The 17,256-nt window shown below is 45.6% G+C and overlaps 1 pseudogene; it reads left to right on the top strand.

Moving 5' to 3' along the window:
- The first annotated feature begins 1,483 nt into the window (after positions 1-1,483).
- Positions 1,484-7,493, top strand: LOC144676766 (uncharacterized; annotated as a pseudogene).
- The last annotated feature ends 9,763 nt before the right edge of the window (positions 7,494-17,256 follow it).

Below are 17,256 nucleotides of genomic sequence, written 5' to 3'. Positions count from 1 at the left end.
CGGTTCTGGGCAGCAAACCTTAGGAAGGATAGAATGGCCTCGGAGGGAGTGTAGCACAGATTTACCTGAATAATATCCGAACCCGAAGGGTTAAATTACAAGGCAAGATTGCACAAAAGAGTCAGAGACATTATGCCATAGAGGAAGCCATTCGGCCCACTGAGTCCATGCCAGCTCTCCAGAGCAATCCCGTCAGTCCCATTTCCCTGCTCTATCCCTGTATTCTTACAGATATATTTCCCTCAAGTGTTTATCCAATTTCCTTTTGAGATCATTCACCACGTCCATTGCCACCACCCTCATAGGCAGCAAGTTCCAGCTCATTATCACTCATTGTCAGAGGGCCAGTAGGCTGTGAAATTCTCTTCCCCTGAGACCAGTGGGGCTGGATCATTGAATATATTCAAGGCTGAGTTATATCGATTCTCGATTGACAAAGGAGTCGCAGGTTCTTGGGGATAAATAGGAAAATAGAGTTGAGGCCACAATCAGATCAGCCATGATCTTATCAAATGGTGGAGCAGGTTTGAGAGGCCGAATGGCCTACTGTTGCTCCTAATTCCAATGTTCCTATGTATGGAAACTCGGTACAGTCCTGCCAGGGTGAGGGTGTTCAGCAATTGAAATCAGTGAGGACTCTGATCTCTGGGAAGGAAGGAAACCCTGGGAGGTGGGCGTGGAGGATTCAGAAACACTCATTGGAGACCCCAAACCCCCAATAAGAGCCTGCAGGTCCTGCGTTTGCAGCTCTGGGGCTTCTTCCCAGGAGCAGGCCCAGGTTAACAGCTGTCATCTTGGTTCATCTGGGAGCAGACGCATGTATGGCCACCTTGATGATGCAACAGAGAGTGGACGGGGCTTGAGGGTGTCTGTGATCAGGAGGGAAAATGATTAATTCATTGATTTTATTGTCAGTCTGCAGACAGGAGCTGGAGAACTGAACCCAGGCAGAGCAGAGGGAGGGAGAAAACTGGGAATGGAGGAAAGAAATGGCAGAGATAGTGAGATGGGTTTGGATTTCAGCCCAGGGAGGAGGGAGAGTGTGTGGGACGGGGATTTACAGCTTTGGGGGAACAAGAGAGAAAACAATATTCCATTAAAGCTAGAATTGTCTGTTCTGAATTTCCATCCCGGACTGACAGTGATGACTTTTATAAACTCATTTTCCAGAGTATTAGAAGGGAAGGATTTGCAGATGTGAAACTTAAACCAAACATCTTCTGACAGAGTCACTCAATTCACCAGGACCTGAATATTCTCAGACTTTGAATGTGGAAGGAGAAATGTTTGTCTGTTCTGTCGGTGGGGAAAGATACTGAACTTCACTGTCACTGGATAAACACTGAGACACACACTCACACCCGAGTGAGTGTGTCTCAGTGAACTGACTGTGGAAAGAGCTTTAACCAGTTAAACAGCCTGAAAAAGCATCACATCGTTCACAGTGAGGAGAAACCATACACATGTTCTGTGTCTGGATGAGGCTTCAACTGATCATCCAACCTGGAGAGACACAAGGACACCCACACTATGGAGAAACCGTGGAAATGTGAGGACTGTGGGAAAGGATTCAGTTAACCATCCCTGCTGGAAAACCATCGACGCAGTCACACAGGGGAAAGGCCATTCACCTGCTCTGTGTGTGGGGAAGGATTAGGTCAGTCATCTGGCCTTTGGTCACACCAGCGAATTCACACTGAGGAGAAGCTATTCAACTGCACTTCCTGTGGAAAGAGGTTCAGGCACTCTTCTGCACTCACTGTACACCAACGCACTCACACTGGGGAGAGGCCATTCACCTGCTCTGAGTGTGGGAAGGGATTCACTCAGTCATTCCATCTTCTGACACACCAGCGAGTTCACAGTGGAGAGAGGCTGTTCACTTGCTCTGTTTGTGGGAAAGGATTCACTCGGTCATCCCACCTGCTGTCACACATTGAAGAGAAGCCATTCAGTTGCACTTCCTGTGGAAAGAGTTTCAGACAGGCATCCTCCCTCATTTTACACCAGCGAGTTCACACTGGGGAGAGACCGTTCACCTGCTCCATGTGTGGGAAGGGATTCACAGTTTTACCCACCCTGCTGAGACACCAGCAAATTCACACTGGGGAGAAGCCATTTAGCTGCACTTCCTGTGGGAAGAGTTTCAGACAGTCATCCAACCTCACTGCTCACCAACGCACTCACACTGCAGAGAGACCGTTCACATGCTCCGTATGTGGGAAAGGATTCAGTCGGTCATTCAACCTCACCGCACACCAGCAAGTTCACACTGGGGAGAGGCCGTTCACTTGCTCGCTGTGTGGGAAGGGATTTGCAAAGTCTTTCAACCTGCTGACCCACCAACGCACTCACACTGAGAAGAGGTTCTTCAACTCTCGGTGTGTGGGAAGGGATTCACTCAGTCACGATGCCTCCTGAGACATCAGCAAGTTCATAAGTGACTGCAGGGGTTGGATCTTGCTGTTCTTGCTGCTTGTAAGCTTGTTTAGTATTGATATTAGTAGAGGTGTACAAGATTATGACAGGTTTAGATATGGTGGACAAAGAAAAGCTATTCCCATCAGCTGATCGTACAAGGACTCAAGGACAGAGGTTTAAGATTTTGGGTAAAAGCTGTGGGAGATGTGAGGAAGAATATTTTTACACAGTGAGTGGTAATGACCTGGAGGTTACTGCCTATGAGGGGGGTGGAAATGGACATGGTGAGTAATTTCAGTGTTCAGTTCTGGGCAACAAACATCAGGCAATATTTTGTTTCTGCTGATGTTAACAACACTATAACTGGCTGGAGTTTAATATTCTGATAATGTCACTGATTTTCAGGGCTGCAGTGTCCCTTTTTAAAAGTACCATCTGTGATCCTTCCCCTTAATTTCAAAAACTTTCAGCAGGAACCCCTTGACAATAAAATTATGAACTTTTACTACAATCGTAAATTGATATTTGGTGAAAAATCTCCAATTCAGTGTCTGAAAGATTTAACTGCAGGGATCTAAATTTTTTTTTTCAATGCCAATGGGAAGAGGATAACCAGGGAAAGAGTAGGGCCCATTAGGGACCAATGGGCCTTGACATCTTGACCAACATTCAAGGCTATGGGCCAAGTGCTGGTAAATGGGATTAGGTAGGTAGGTCAGGTGTTTCTTGTGTTGGTGCAGACTCGATGGGCCGAAGGGCCTCTTCTGCACTCTGTGATTCTGCGACGATTTCAGGTGTGACTGGAAAAATGCTGAGACACACAAACCCTGGTTAGAGCACACCTGAAGAACTGTGTTCAGTTCTGGGCAACAAACATCAGGAAGGATAGAATGGCCTTGGAGGGAGTGTAGCACATATTTACCTGAGTGATCTGAGCTCCAAGGGTTAAACTACAGAATGAGATTACACATAAGAGTCACAGAGTCATTATGGCACAGAGGAGGCCATTAGGCTCATTGAGTCTATGCCAGCTATGTAGAACAATCCAATCAGTCCCATTCCCCTGCTCTATCCCCGTATCCTTGCAAGTTTATTTCCCTCATGTTTCTGTCCAATTTCCTTTTGAAATCACTACCATGTCCATTTCCACCCCCCTCATAGGCAGTAACCTCCAGGTCATTACCACTCACTGCGTAAAGATATTCTTCCTGACATCTCCCGCAGCTTTTACCCAAAATTTTAAACCTCTGTCCTTGAGTCCTTGTACGATCAGCTGATGGGAATAGCTTTTCTTTGTTCACCATTTCTAAACCTGTCATAATCTCGTACACCTTTCCCAATCTCCCCTCAACTTCCTTTGCAGGAACCATTCTGGTAAATCTCCTCTGCACCTTCTCAATGACCTTCACATCCTCCCTAAAGTGAGGTGACCAGAACTGGATGCAATTCTCGAATTGTGGCCTAACCAGAGCTTTATAAAGAATTCAACATAACTTCACTGTTTTTGTTCTCAATATCACTATTTATGAAGCTCAAGATCCAATCGGTTTTACTAACCACTCTCTTAATACATTCTGTCACCTTCAGAGATCAAAGCTATGAAGCTCCAGGTCCCTCTGTCCCTGCTCACTCTTTAGAGCTGTGCCATGAATAATATTTTCACTCTCCCTATTCCTCCTGATAAAAGTCTTCACCTCACTGTGAGGGTTGTAATCCCTGGAATTTATAAGATTAAGAGTTGATTTGATCAAAGTTTTTGGGATATTAATTGGAACTGACAGGATAGATAGAGAGGAACTATTTCCACTGGTTGGGGAATCTAGGACCAGTGGGCAGAGGCTAAACATAGAATCAGGTTCTAGCACCTTTTCAGGGAGAGAGTTCCAGATCAGAACAACTCTCTGTTGGTGCACTTCTCTGTTTTGTACTCAGTACCTTATTTATGAAGCCCAAGACCCCATATGCTTCACTGACTACCCCTCAATCTGTCCTGCCACACGAAATTGGTTCCATAAATGGTTTAATCATCACTCGTACTCACAGAACCTACATAATGATACAAGATTTAAAATAGTTCCTGTAATATGTGCCCTGAATACCACACACCCGTCCCCAAGGTTATGTCATCCCATCTACAAGGACCTTGATGTTCGGATGATAAGGGAATTATCCAGGGATTTCATAAGTCAGAATGCAGGGAGAGAGATGGGTGGACTATGACCACCCAGTAGCCAAGACCCCGGTGTTAAGGCAGTTTTGGGAAAACACCGCGATCGTCCCTGTGATAGTGACACCAGTAAAAAGGGTGGAGGGAAGAGAGGGATCAGTGACTGGGCTGGAATAGGGGCCACGGCTGGCACGGCCGCTGGGAAGCACTTAGACATGGAGAATATGTGGGAACAGGACGAGGCTGTGAGGCAGCAATGGACAGGAATCTTCAGTAAAAGAAATAAAAGGCAGAGAGATGAAATCCTGGAACAACAAGAAGGAGTGAAATCCAGAAAAGAGATGGTGGACGAGAGAAAGGGAACGGTCAGTGAGATCATTCAGCAGAATAAGATTGAGGTGAAAAGTCAGAACATGTCTAAAGCTGTTCCCTGTGTGATGTGAGGAGGGTTTTTATTGGATCAGATACAACAAGGGCAGGAGGACATTGAAAAGCAATAGAGAGTCCAACAATAGAGAGCCCAAAGGGTCTGGAGGGGGAAGAGTTAATAAACCCAGGGAGTCACAGGCTGTACGAACCTCAAGTGTGAGCCCAGACCCATTGTAAAGCAGTGAACAAATAAATCCCTGATTTTACTGAGACTCTTTTCTGTGTCCCAGCTCCTGGAAATACTGACTGGAAAGGGACCGGAATCTCAGGAGGCTTCACACCGCTGGCTGCTCGTGAGGAAGTGATCTCCGATCAGATTAATGTGCTGCTGTGAGTATTTAATAAAGTGTCTGAACCCCTCATTGTGCTTCCTGTCCAGTATCCCCCTCATCCATGGACCTTCTGTTTTACCAACTGGGGGAAACAAAATGCCCGTTCACTGATTGGTCTTGATGGCGGCTGGTTTATCCTGTGGGTCAGAAAGTCCCCTATCAATGAGAACAGGAACCCAGAGCGCCAGCGTGCCTCAGTGCTCTGAGGCAGGGGCACAGCTGGGCGATGGTACTGAGGTGGAAATGGGTGGTTTTAGTGATTTGTAGTCAGAAGCTCAGCTTGGGCTGAAATATGACAACAAGATTGTGAACAGTCTGGTTCAGCCTCAGAGAGCTGCAAGAGGGATGGGGTCGGTGGTTAGGGAGTGGAGACAATGGCTTTCATCTTCCCAACATTTAAATGGAGGAAATTTCTGCTCATCCAGTACTGGATGTCAGACAAGTCAGGATGGTGTGTCAGTTGGAGGCGATGGTGTTCATTGACACCTGTTACCTTCATACTTCTAGGGAGTGGATGTTGAGGGTTTGGGATATTCTGCCAAAGTTCTGGTTGAGCTGAAGATGTATTAAACACATCTTCACCCCCTGCACCTCCCACCACTCTCTTTCATCCCATGGAGGCCAGAGTCTTGTGTAGACCCAGACCAGGTGAAAGGTTCCATTCCCTGAAGGACATTAGTGAACCAGTTGGGTTTTTATGACAATCCGGCAGTTTTCATGGTCACTTTTCCCTGGTGCCGGCCTCACAAATTACCAGGTTCATTCAGCTCAATTTCACAACCTACATTTGTGTGATTGTGGATTCTCTCTCACACCTTTTTTTCTGTTTTAAATCAATTTCACAGGGTATTAGAAGGGGAGGATTTGCAGTCGGGAAACAGAAACAAAACATCACAGCAGAATCTGACATTCGCCCTGAATATCATTTGATTTTGAACATGGAAGGAGAAAGTACCGTTCACAGTGGAGAGAAATCGTACATGTGTCCTGTGTGTGGACGAGGCTTCACCCGATCATCTGGCCTGTCAAGACACAAGCGCAGCCACATCGGGGAGAAACCATGGAAATGTGGGGACTGTGGGAAGGGATTCAGATTCCCGTCAGAGCTGGAAGAGCATCGGCGGAGTCACACTGGGGAGAGGCCGTTTACCTGCTCAACGTGTGGGAAGGGATTTACTCTTTCAAGCAACCTGCTGAGCCACCAGCGAGTTCACAGCGAAGAGAGACCTTTTAAATGCCCAGACTGTGGGAAGTGCTTTAAAAGTTCCTGCGAGCTGATGTCCCATCAACATGTTCACACTGACGAGAGACCGTTCAGGTGCTCTCAGTGCGGGACTGGGTTCAGGCGATCATCTCAACTCACTGTACACCAGCGAATTCACACTGGAGAGAGGCCATTCACCTGCCCTCAGTGTGGGAAGGGATTCACTCAGTCATCTCACCTGCTGACACACCAGTGAGTTCACACTGGGGAGAGACCTTTCATCTGCTCTGAGTGTGGGAAGGGATTCACTGCCTCATCCTACCTGCTGAGACACCAGCGAGTTCACACTGGGGAGAAGCCATTCACCTGCCCCCAGTGTGGGAAGGGATTCACTCAGTTATCTAGCTTGCTGAGACACCAGCGAGTTCACACTGGGGAGAAGCCATTCACCTGCCCCCAGTGTGAGAAGGGATTCACTCAGTTATCTCACCTGCTGACACACCAGCAAATTCACACTGGGGAGAGGCCATTCATCTGCCCTCAGTGTGGGAAGAGATTCACTACCTCATCCAACCTGCTGACACACCAACGAATTCACACTGGGGAGAGGCCGTTCACTTGCCCCCAGTGTGGGAAGGCATTTATTCATTCATCCCACCTGCTGACACACCAACGAATTCACACTGGGGAGAGACCATTCACCTGCCCCCATTGTGGGAAGGGATTCACTACCTCATCCAAGCTGCTGACACACCAACGAATTCACACTGGGGAGAGACCATTCACCTGCCCCCATTGTGGGAAGGGATTCACTACCTCATCCAAGCTGCTGACACACCAACGAATTCACACTGGGGAGAGGCCATTCACCTGCCCCCATTGTGGGAAAGGATTCACTGCCTCATCCAACCTGCTGACACACCAGCGAGTTCACAAGTGACTAAAGTGGTGGGATTTTGCTGGTAATCACATCCAGGACTGAACCATGTTCATTGGGATCTGTTTCTGCTGATGTTAATAAACTACAGACCACTTAGGGGGCGAATATTCTGGATAAATATCAAATAAATTAGTTTTGTGTTAAAAGACACAATGTGTTGAACCTTTTTAATATCTCTAACACAAGTTCATTCCTTTTGAAATGCTCTTCCTCCATCCTCACCCCCAACAACTGGTGTGAGGATCTCATGGAGCTTCTTTGTCTCTAAGATTGAGACAATTGGATCAGCTGCCTCTGTTGCTTCCCTCCTTTCCACTCGCCTTCCCTAAAGTTCCCCATTACCCGAGCTCTGAACTCTCATCTTTCTGTTTTTTCCATTCCATCTCCCCTCATGCCCTCTCAGAGTTCATCTTGTCCATGAAATTCACCTCTTGCTCTATTGACCCTACACCCACTAAACTACTGATCAATCAACTTCCCCATTTTCACTGAATATGTCAACAGTTTTCTCTCTCAAGTACTGTCCATCTCTCCTTCAAATCTGCCATCATTATACCCATAGAACCATAGAAAAGTTACAGCACCGGAGGCCATTCGGCCCATCTTGTCCATGCCAGCCCGAGGACACCCAGGTGCTCTTTCTAATCCCACCTTCCTGCACCTGGCCCATAGTTCTGTAGCTTACAGCACTTAAGGTGCAGATCCAAGTACTTTTTAAAAGAGTTTAGAGTTCCTGCCTCTACCACCAACGTGGTCAGCGAATTCCAGACACCCACTGCCCTCTGCGTAAAAAAGTTCTTCCTCATGTCCCCCCTATACCTTCTGCCACTTATCTTGAATCTATGTCCCCTGGTTTTAGAATTCTCCACCAAGGGAAACAATTTTATCCTGTCCACTCTATCTATTCCCCTCATCATTTTGTACACCTCAATCAAGTCACCTCTCAGCCTTCTTTGTTTAAGGAAAATAACCCCAACCTATCCAATCTCTCCTCGTAGCTACACTTTTCTAACCCTGGCAACATTCTTGTAAACCTCCTCTGCACTCTCTCCAGAGTTATTATGTCCTTCCTGTAATGTGGTGACCAGAACTGCACACAATACTCCAGTTGTGGCCTCACCAGTGTTTTATACAATTCCAACATTATATCCTTACTTTTATATTCTATACCTCTGCCAATGAAGGAGAGCATTCCATATGCCTTCTTTACAACCTTGTCTACCTGAACTGCTGCCTTCAGGGACCTGTGTACTTGTAGGCCAAGATCTCTCACTTCATCTACCCCTCTTAGTATATTCCCATTTATTGTGTAATCCCTGTAACTGTTTGACCTCCCTAAATGTATGACCTCACACTTCTCTATGTTAAAATCCATCTGCCACTTTACCGCCCACTGCACCAACCCATCTATATCGTTTTGGAGATTATGGCTATCCTCTACACTATGCACTGCTTGGCCAATCTTTATGTCATCGGCAAATTTCCCAATCTTTCCCCCAACGTTCACATCCAAATCGTTAATATATAACACAAACAGCAAGGGTCCCAACACTGAGCCCTGTGGAACACCACATGAGACAACTTTCCATTCGCAAGGGCATCCATTGACCATTACCCTTTGTTTCCTGTTACAAAGCCAACCTTTTATCCAGTTTGCCACATTACCCTGAATCCCATGGGCTTTTACTTTCCTGACCAGTCTGCCATGTGGGACCTTGTCAAATGCCTTGCTAAAATCCATGTACACAACATCCACTGCACTACCTTCATCAACCCTTCTTGTCACTTCCTCAAAAAATTCAATCAAATTTGTGAGGCAAGACCTTCCTTTAACAAATCTATGCTGACCATCCCTGACTGGTCCATACCTTTCCACCTGACAGTTAATCCAATCTCTCAGGATTGATTCTACTAATTTGCTCACTGCTGATGTAAGACTAACTGGCCTATAATTGTTTGGCATTTCCTTTGATCCCTTTTTAAACAATGGAACTACATTTGCATTTCTCCAGTACCTCCCCTGCATCTAGTGAAGATTGGAAAATCAACCTCAGAGCATCTGCTATCTTCTCCCTGACTTCCTTCAGCAGACTCGGAAACAATCCATCTGGCCCTCGTGACTTATCAGCTTTCAAGGATTTCAACCCTTCGAGTACTTCCTCTCTATGACTATCCCGTCCAATATCTCGCAGTGTTCGTCCTGGACTACTCTATCTACATCCTCCCTTTCCTTTGTAAACACGGAGACAAAATATTCATTCAAAACCCTTCCCACAGCCTCTGCATCCACACACAAGTTTCCATCTTCATCTCTGATAGGTCCCACTTTTTCCTTAACTAACCTTTTAGCATTAATGTATTGGTAAAACATCTTTGGGTTATCTTTAACTTTACTTGCTAAACTTTTTTCATGCCTTCTCTTTGATTTCCTTATTTCCTTTTTTACTTCGTCTAGGCTATCTGCAGTGCTTACTTCTTTGTGCCTATCGTACACTTCCTTTTTCTGTTTGATCTTCCCCTGTATTCCCCTAGACAACCAGGGTGGTCTAGATTTGGCAGTACCACTCTTATTTTTGTAGGGGACATGTCTACTTTGTACAATTAGGATCTCGCTTTTTAGTGCTTCCCACTGGTTTTCCACTGTTTTATCCTCCAGCAGTGCTGTTCAGTCCACCTCAACCAAGTCCCTTCTCATTTCTGCAAAATTTGCCTTCCCCCAGTTCAAGACTTTTGCTCCTGCCTTATCTCTGTATCTCTGTTCTTTTCCATGGTAATGCTAAATCTAACTGAATTGTGATCACTGTCCCTGATATGGTCACCAACTGTCACTTCACCCACTTGCCCTTCTTCATTCCCCAAGACTAAGTCTAGAATTGCATCTCCTCTCATTGGGTTTATCACTAATTGGTTAAAAAAATTTTCTTGGACACATTGCATGAAGTTTTCTCCCTCAGTTCCCATTATATTGTTTGAATCCCAGTTGATATTAGGATAATTGAAGTCTCCGACTATTATTGCCCTTTTGTTCTTACAAGCAGAAATTTGCCTACATATTTGTTCTTCTATCTCCCTTTCACTATTTGGGGGTCTGTAGTATACTCCCAGTAGTGTGACTGCCCCTTTTTTATTTCTAAGCTCAATCCATAAAGCCTCGTTTGTTGATCCATTAAGTGTTTCATCCCTTCTCACAATTGGAATTGATTCTTTAACCATTAGTGCTACCTGCACCCCTCCCCCATCCTTTTTTAATCTCCTACTCTATCGTGTCTGAAGACTCTATAACCAGGGATATTAAGCTGCCAGCTTTGTCCCTCCTTTAGCCAGGTCTCCGTTATAGCAATGACATCCTGCTGCCATGTGTCTACCTGTGCCCTTAACTCATCTACCTTGTTTGTAATACTCCTTGCATTGAAGTTTAAACAGTTTAACCCCGTCAATTTCCCTTGCTGGACACTTTGTAAACTTTGCTTCTCCTGTAACTCCATGTCTATCACAACGTCCCTAGCTAATGTTCTACCTCCACTTTTCTGATCTGAATCTGACCTATCTGATCCTACTCCTGGGATCCCATCCCCCTGCCACACTAGTTTAAATACTCCCCAACAGAACTAGCAAAAGCTCCCACAAGGACACTGGTCCCAGCTCTGCCTGGGTGCAGCCTGTCCGGTTTATACACGTCCCACCTTCCCCAGAACCAGTCCCAGTGCCTCAAGAATCTGAATCCCTCCCAACTACACCATCTCTCCAGCCACGTATTCATTTGGCCTATCCTCTTATTCCTGCTCTTGCTAGCAGGTGGAACAGGGAGTTATCCTGAGGTCTTATTTTTAAATTTATTTCCGAGCTCCCTAGATTCTGCTTTCAGGCCCTCATCCCTCTTATTACCTATGTTGTTGGTACCAATGTGTACCACGACCACTGGCTGTTTACCTTCCCTCCCCAGAATGTCCCGCAGCCGCTCTGTAACATCCTGGACCCTGGCACCAGGGAGGCAACATACCATTCTTGATTCACGTTTGCGGTCACAGAAACGTCTGTCTGTGCCCCTAACTATTGAATCCCCTATCACAATAGCCCTGCCACTTGTTTTCCTCCTGCCCCTCTGAGCAGCAGAGCCACCCACGGTGCCATGAACTTGGCTGTTGCTGCTTTCCCCCGAGAGGCCATCCCCCCCAACAGTATCCAAAGCGGTATATCTGTTAGAGAGGGGGATGACACAGGGGACTCCTGCACTACCTTCCTGAGTCTTTTACTGTTCCTGATGGTCATTCTGCCTGTGTAATCTTCACCTGCGGTGTGACCACCTCGCTAAACGTGCCATCCATGACTTGCTCAGCATCGCGGATGCTCCACAATGAGTCCACCCGCAGCTCCAGCTCTGAAACCCGATTCGCTAGAAGCTGCATTTGGACACACCTTCCTCACACATGGTCGCCATGGACGCTGGAAGCGTCCCTCATTTCCCACATCCTGCAGGAGTCTCAAAAAGCAAATCCTTGGCCCCACTCTCCTTCCATCTACTGCCCCATCTACAGCCTCTCTGTCCTCTCCAAAGTCCTTGAACGTGTTGCCACCTCCCAAATTCCTGCCCATCTTTCCCAGAACGCCATGTCTGAATCCCTCCAATCATGTTTCTGCCCCTGCCACAGGACTGAAACAGCTCTTATCAAAGTGACAAATGACATCCTATGTGACTGTGACAAAGATAAACTCTCCCTTCTCGTCCTCGACCTGTCTGCAGCATTTGATGTTGACCACATCATTCTGCACCTTCACCTCTCCCCTGTCCCCTGGGTGGGGCTGCTCTCTCCTGGTTCCATTTTTCTCTTTCTAATCATAGCCAGAGTATCACTCACAATGTCTTTCCTTTCAACTCACACAGTTACCTCTCGTGTCCCCAAAGGCCTCCTCTTATTTCTCATTAACCTGTTCCAATCAATGACATCATCTGAAAACACTGCCACTTATCACATTTACACTAACAGCTCCCAGCTCTGCCTCACCACCACGTCTCTCGACTTCTCTACTCTTCGTAAATTATCAGACTGTTTGGTGGATGTGTAGAAATTTCCACCAATTAAATACTGGCAAGTCATTGTTTGAATGGCTGGTAGAAGCAGATTTAGTTATAACTTTCAAAAGTGATTTGGATTTTAATTTAATAAGGAAAGATTTAGAGGGCGATTGGAAAAGAGCAGGGGAGTGGGACAGAATGGTAATATTTTCAGGGATGGTACAGGCACAATGGGCTGAATGGCCACCATCCCTGCTCCATGATTCTATCATCATGTTTATTATGAATCATTATATTATTATAGATGACAGGATCTCCTAACAGTACAGCAGAGAAGGAGGCTGGTTGGCCTATTGAATCTGTGCTGACAAATTCGACGAGCTATCCAGTTAGTCCCACTCCCCCATTCTTTACTCATCCCTGCATCATTTCTCCTTCAAATATTTATCCAATTCCTGTTTGAAGGTTACTCTCGAACCTGTATCCATCAGATAGTGAATTCCAAATTCTTAACACTTGTTACTGAAAAGATTTCCTCATGATGTTAGTGTAAAAGCAAAATATTGCGGATGCTGGATATCTGAAATAAAAACAGAAAATGCTGATCAAACTCAGCAGGTCTGACACCACCTGTGGAGAGAGACAGAGTTAACAATTCGATTCCGTATGACTCTCCTTCATTGCACATTACCAAATATAGGATAGCCTGTTCCCTAGTCGGTTCCTCGACATTCTGGTCTAAAAGACATCTTGTATACTCCAGGAATTCATCCACCACAGTATTATTGCTAATTTGGTTTGCCCAGTCTATATGCAGCTTAAAGTCACCCATGATTATCGTAGCACCCTTTTTACATACATCTCTAATTTCCTGTTTAACACTGCCCCCTACCTTATCACTACCGTTTGGAGGCTTATAGACAACTCCCACTAATGTTTTCTGCCCTTTGTTGTTTCTTAGCTCCACCCGACTGATTCTAGATCGAGATTTTCTGAGCCAATATCCTCTCTCACTACTGCACCGATTTCATCCTTAACTAACAATGCTTTTTGCTTGTCTGTCCTAAATATCGAGTACCCTTGGATATTCAGTTCCCAGCCTCGGTCACCCTGCAGCCATGTCTCTGTAATCACAGTCATGTCGTACCCGTTTACATTTATTTGCACTGTTAATCCATCTACCTTATTGCGAATGCTCCATGCATTCAGATACAGTGCTTTTAGACTTGTCTTTTTAACATTTTTTATACATCTCTTTTTGTACTATGGTCCTATTTGCTGCTAGCCCTTGTTTCCTCTGCCTTCCACTTTTGCTTTCTACTTTTCTATCTTTCATTCCTATCTTTGTTTCCCTTTCTTGTGTCTCCTCACTCAGTTTCCCATTCCCCTGCCAGTCTAGTTTAAACCCTCCCCCACAGTACTAGCAAATACCCCTGTGAGGATACTGGTCCTGGTCCTGCTGGGGTGCAACCCAATCAGCTTTTACATGTCCCATCGTTCCCAGAATCAATCTCCATGCCTCAGGAATCTAAATCCCTCCCTCCTACATCATCTCTCCAGCCATGCATTCATCCAGTCTATTCTCCTATTCCTGATCTTGCTCGCACATGGTGCTGGATTCCCCATACCTAGTTGCCCTTGAGAAGGTGGAACTGCAGCAGTCCATGTGGTGTAGGTACACCCACAGTGCTGTTAGGAAGGGAGCTCCAGGATTTTGATCCAGCAACTGAAGGAATGGCGATATATTTCCAAGTCAGGATGGTGAGTGGTTTGGAGGCAAACTTCCAGGGGGTCGTGTTCCCATCTATCTGCTGCCCTTGTCCATCGAGATGTCGTGGGTTCAGAAGGTGCTGTCGAAGGAGCCTTGGTGAGTTCCTGCAGTGCATCTTGTAGATGGTACACACAGCTGCCTCTGTTTGTTGCTGGTGGAGGGAGTGAATGTTTGTGAATGGGGTGCCAATCAAGTGGGCTAATTTGTCCTGGATGGTGTCAACTTTCCTGAGTGTTGTTGGAGCTGCACCCATCCAGGCAAGTGGAGAATATTCCATCACACTCTTGACTTGTGCCTTGTAGATGGTGGACAGGCTTTGGAGAGTCAGGAGGTGAGTTATTTGCGGCAGAATTCCCAGCCTCTGACCTGCTCTTGGAGCCACAGTATTTATATGGCTGGTCCAGTTCTGTTTCTGCTCAATGGTAACCCCCAGGATGTTGATAGTGGGGGATTTAGTGAAGGTAATGCCACTGAATGTCAAGGGGTGATGGGTAGATTCTCCCTTGCTGGAGATAGTAATTGACTGGCACTTGTGTGTTGCGAATGTTACTTGGCACCTGTCAGTACAAGCCTGGATATTGTCCAGGTCTTGCTGCATTTAGACATGCATCGCTTCAGTAGCTGAGGAGTCGTGAATGGTGCTGAACATTGTGCAATCACCAGTGAACATCCCCACTTCTGACCTTATGATGGGAGGAAGGTCATTGCTGAAACAGCTGAAGATGGTTGGGCCTAGGACAATACCCTGAGGAACTCCTGCAGTAATGTCGTGGAAATGAGGTGATTGACCTCCAACAACCACAACCATCTTCCGTTGTGCTAGGTATGAATCCAACCATTATAGAGTTTCCCCCCTGATTCCCACTGACTCCAGTGTTGCGAAAGCTCTTTGATGCCACACTTGGTCAAATGTTGCCTGGCAGTCACTCTCACCTCACCTCGGGAGTTCAGCTCTTTTGTCCATTTTGAACCACAGCTGTAATGAGGTCAGGAGCCGAGTGACCCTGGCATTAGTGAGAAGGTGTTATTTCTAAGCAAGTGCCACTTGATACAGAAACAGGCCCAATCTCGATGTGGTGATGAAAATTTTTGTTCACAAATTAAGCTTTGAGTGACACTGTTACAATCCATAATTTTCCATGAATCAGAATGTGCCCCATCAGTGACCACAGGAGCCCAGTGCGATTACTCAGCACTCGGTTGCACTCTGAGCATGTGCAGTACAAGTGGTGGATGTGGAACATGCTGATCAAGAGCCAGTAGGAGATGTCACTGAATTACAGAAAATATCAAATCCAGAAAGAGAGCATTCTGTTCAACCAGTAGGAGATGACACTGAATTACAGAGAATATCGAGTCCAGAAACAGAGCTTTCTGTTCAACTGACCTGTGCTGGAGTTTATGTTTTGCATAGACACATTCCATTTCATCTACCTCAAGTCAGTTTTTCAGCATATCTTTCTTGACACAGGTACCAGCACTGAATTAAAAGCAAAATACTGTGGATACTGGAAATCTGAAATAAAAACGGAAAGTGATGGAATAACTCAGCAGGTTGTTTCCACCAGTTTGTACCAGCATTGATCTTTGTGAATTTCAACTTCGACCTTTTTCCAATCTGCCATTGCAGGTGGAGGTGGGGGTGAATTGCACAGATTGCATCATGGAGGAAGGTCCAGACATTCGGGTTTCTACATACTTTAAGTACCTATTGTGTGTATTGCGCTGTCATGAAAATATAATACTTTTCATAATATTATTTTGATATATTGTAAAGGTTGGTTAATAGTGGAGTTTGGATTAGTTTCTCTGTGTTGATGTGTGTGGTGGTGGGGGGGTGGGAGGGGGGGCGGGAGAATTTAATGGAATTGGAGACAGCTGGTCTGCAGCTTTTGAATGATCAAAAGGGAAGCTAGGTTTGAAATGCTAAATACACAAACCTGGCTGAAGTTTTAGAATGTGAGGTGCGAGGAACATTTGCATTTTTATATAAATTAGGTTAGTTTGAACTTCAAACAGATGGTAAGATGTTACACCTAGCCATAAGAAGCTAAGTCATACAGTGTTTATTTTTCCCAAAGGTTACTGATAATATGAGTACTATGAAAAATTTATAATAAAGTTAAAAGTAAAGTTTCAAAGAAATATTGGGAATTGGAATTTACATTAAGAGAGAAGCATGTATAAAGGAGATGAGGTTATATGTAAGAGGGAAGGCATTCTAAGATCTAACACAAGTGTGAAAAGCCTCCAGCCTGTATGCATTTGCTGTCTACAGGAACTGAAGCTAAGAAAATTCACTTTGAATATCACTGCCCAAGGTTTTGTGTGCTTTACCAAGGTCTGTTAAACTTATGTTTTGTTTCACTGTTGCCTTAACAGAGGTGTAACTGGGAGCTAGATTAATTAGGGGAGTTAGGAGTTATTATAATCGTAATTTGTAGACCTATGAATGTGCTTAAAATCTTTTATTCTGTTAATGAATGTTTAATTTAGTTTTAAAAAAACTCTAATTGTGGGTGGACTTATTACTACTGAATTCAAGGCACGCATCTCGAGATAAAATACAAATTGCAAAACAGTAGTGGCAGCTGTTTCAGGTTTCGCTCTGCGATTTGAGCAGCTCAGCATTTACCATCCGCCGTGCCATAACAGCGCCCCGGGTCCCGATCTCGATTGGGAAGCCGATGCATTGAATTTTGTGTTCCCAAGTCAAGCTATCAATGGCGGATTATTTACCCAGAACAAACCGCGTTGCAGAAAGTCCCCTATCAATGACTATAGGAGTCCAGTGCGCAGGTGCAGTGTGGGTGTGCGCTCTGAGCATGCTCAGTGACAGTCATGGTGACAGAGAGGAGGAGCGGGCGGTTCGGGAGGCGGGAGGAGATTGTGAGCACAGGGTAGGATTGGAAACCGCGGCTGGACTGGGAACTGGAGCAACTTCTGGGGTAGGCCCCAGGCCCCGTGTTTACCCCGCG

The sequence above is a fragment of the Cetorhinus maximus genome, unplaced genomic scaffold, assembly GCF_964194155.1.
Source record: "Cetorhinus maximus unplaced genomic scaffold, sCetMax3.hap1.1 HAP1_SCAFFOLD_1886, whole genome shotgun sequence".
Classification (NCBI taxonomy): Eukaryota; Metazoa; Chordata; class Chondrichthyes; order Lamniformes; family Cetorhinidae; genus Cetorhinus; species Cetorhinus maximus.
Note: the sequence above shows the minus strand (reverse complement) of the source record. Positions and strands in the feature narration are given on the sequence as shown.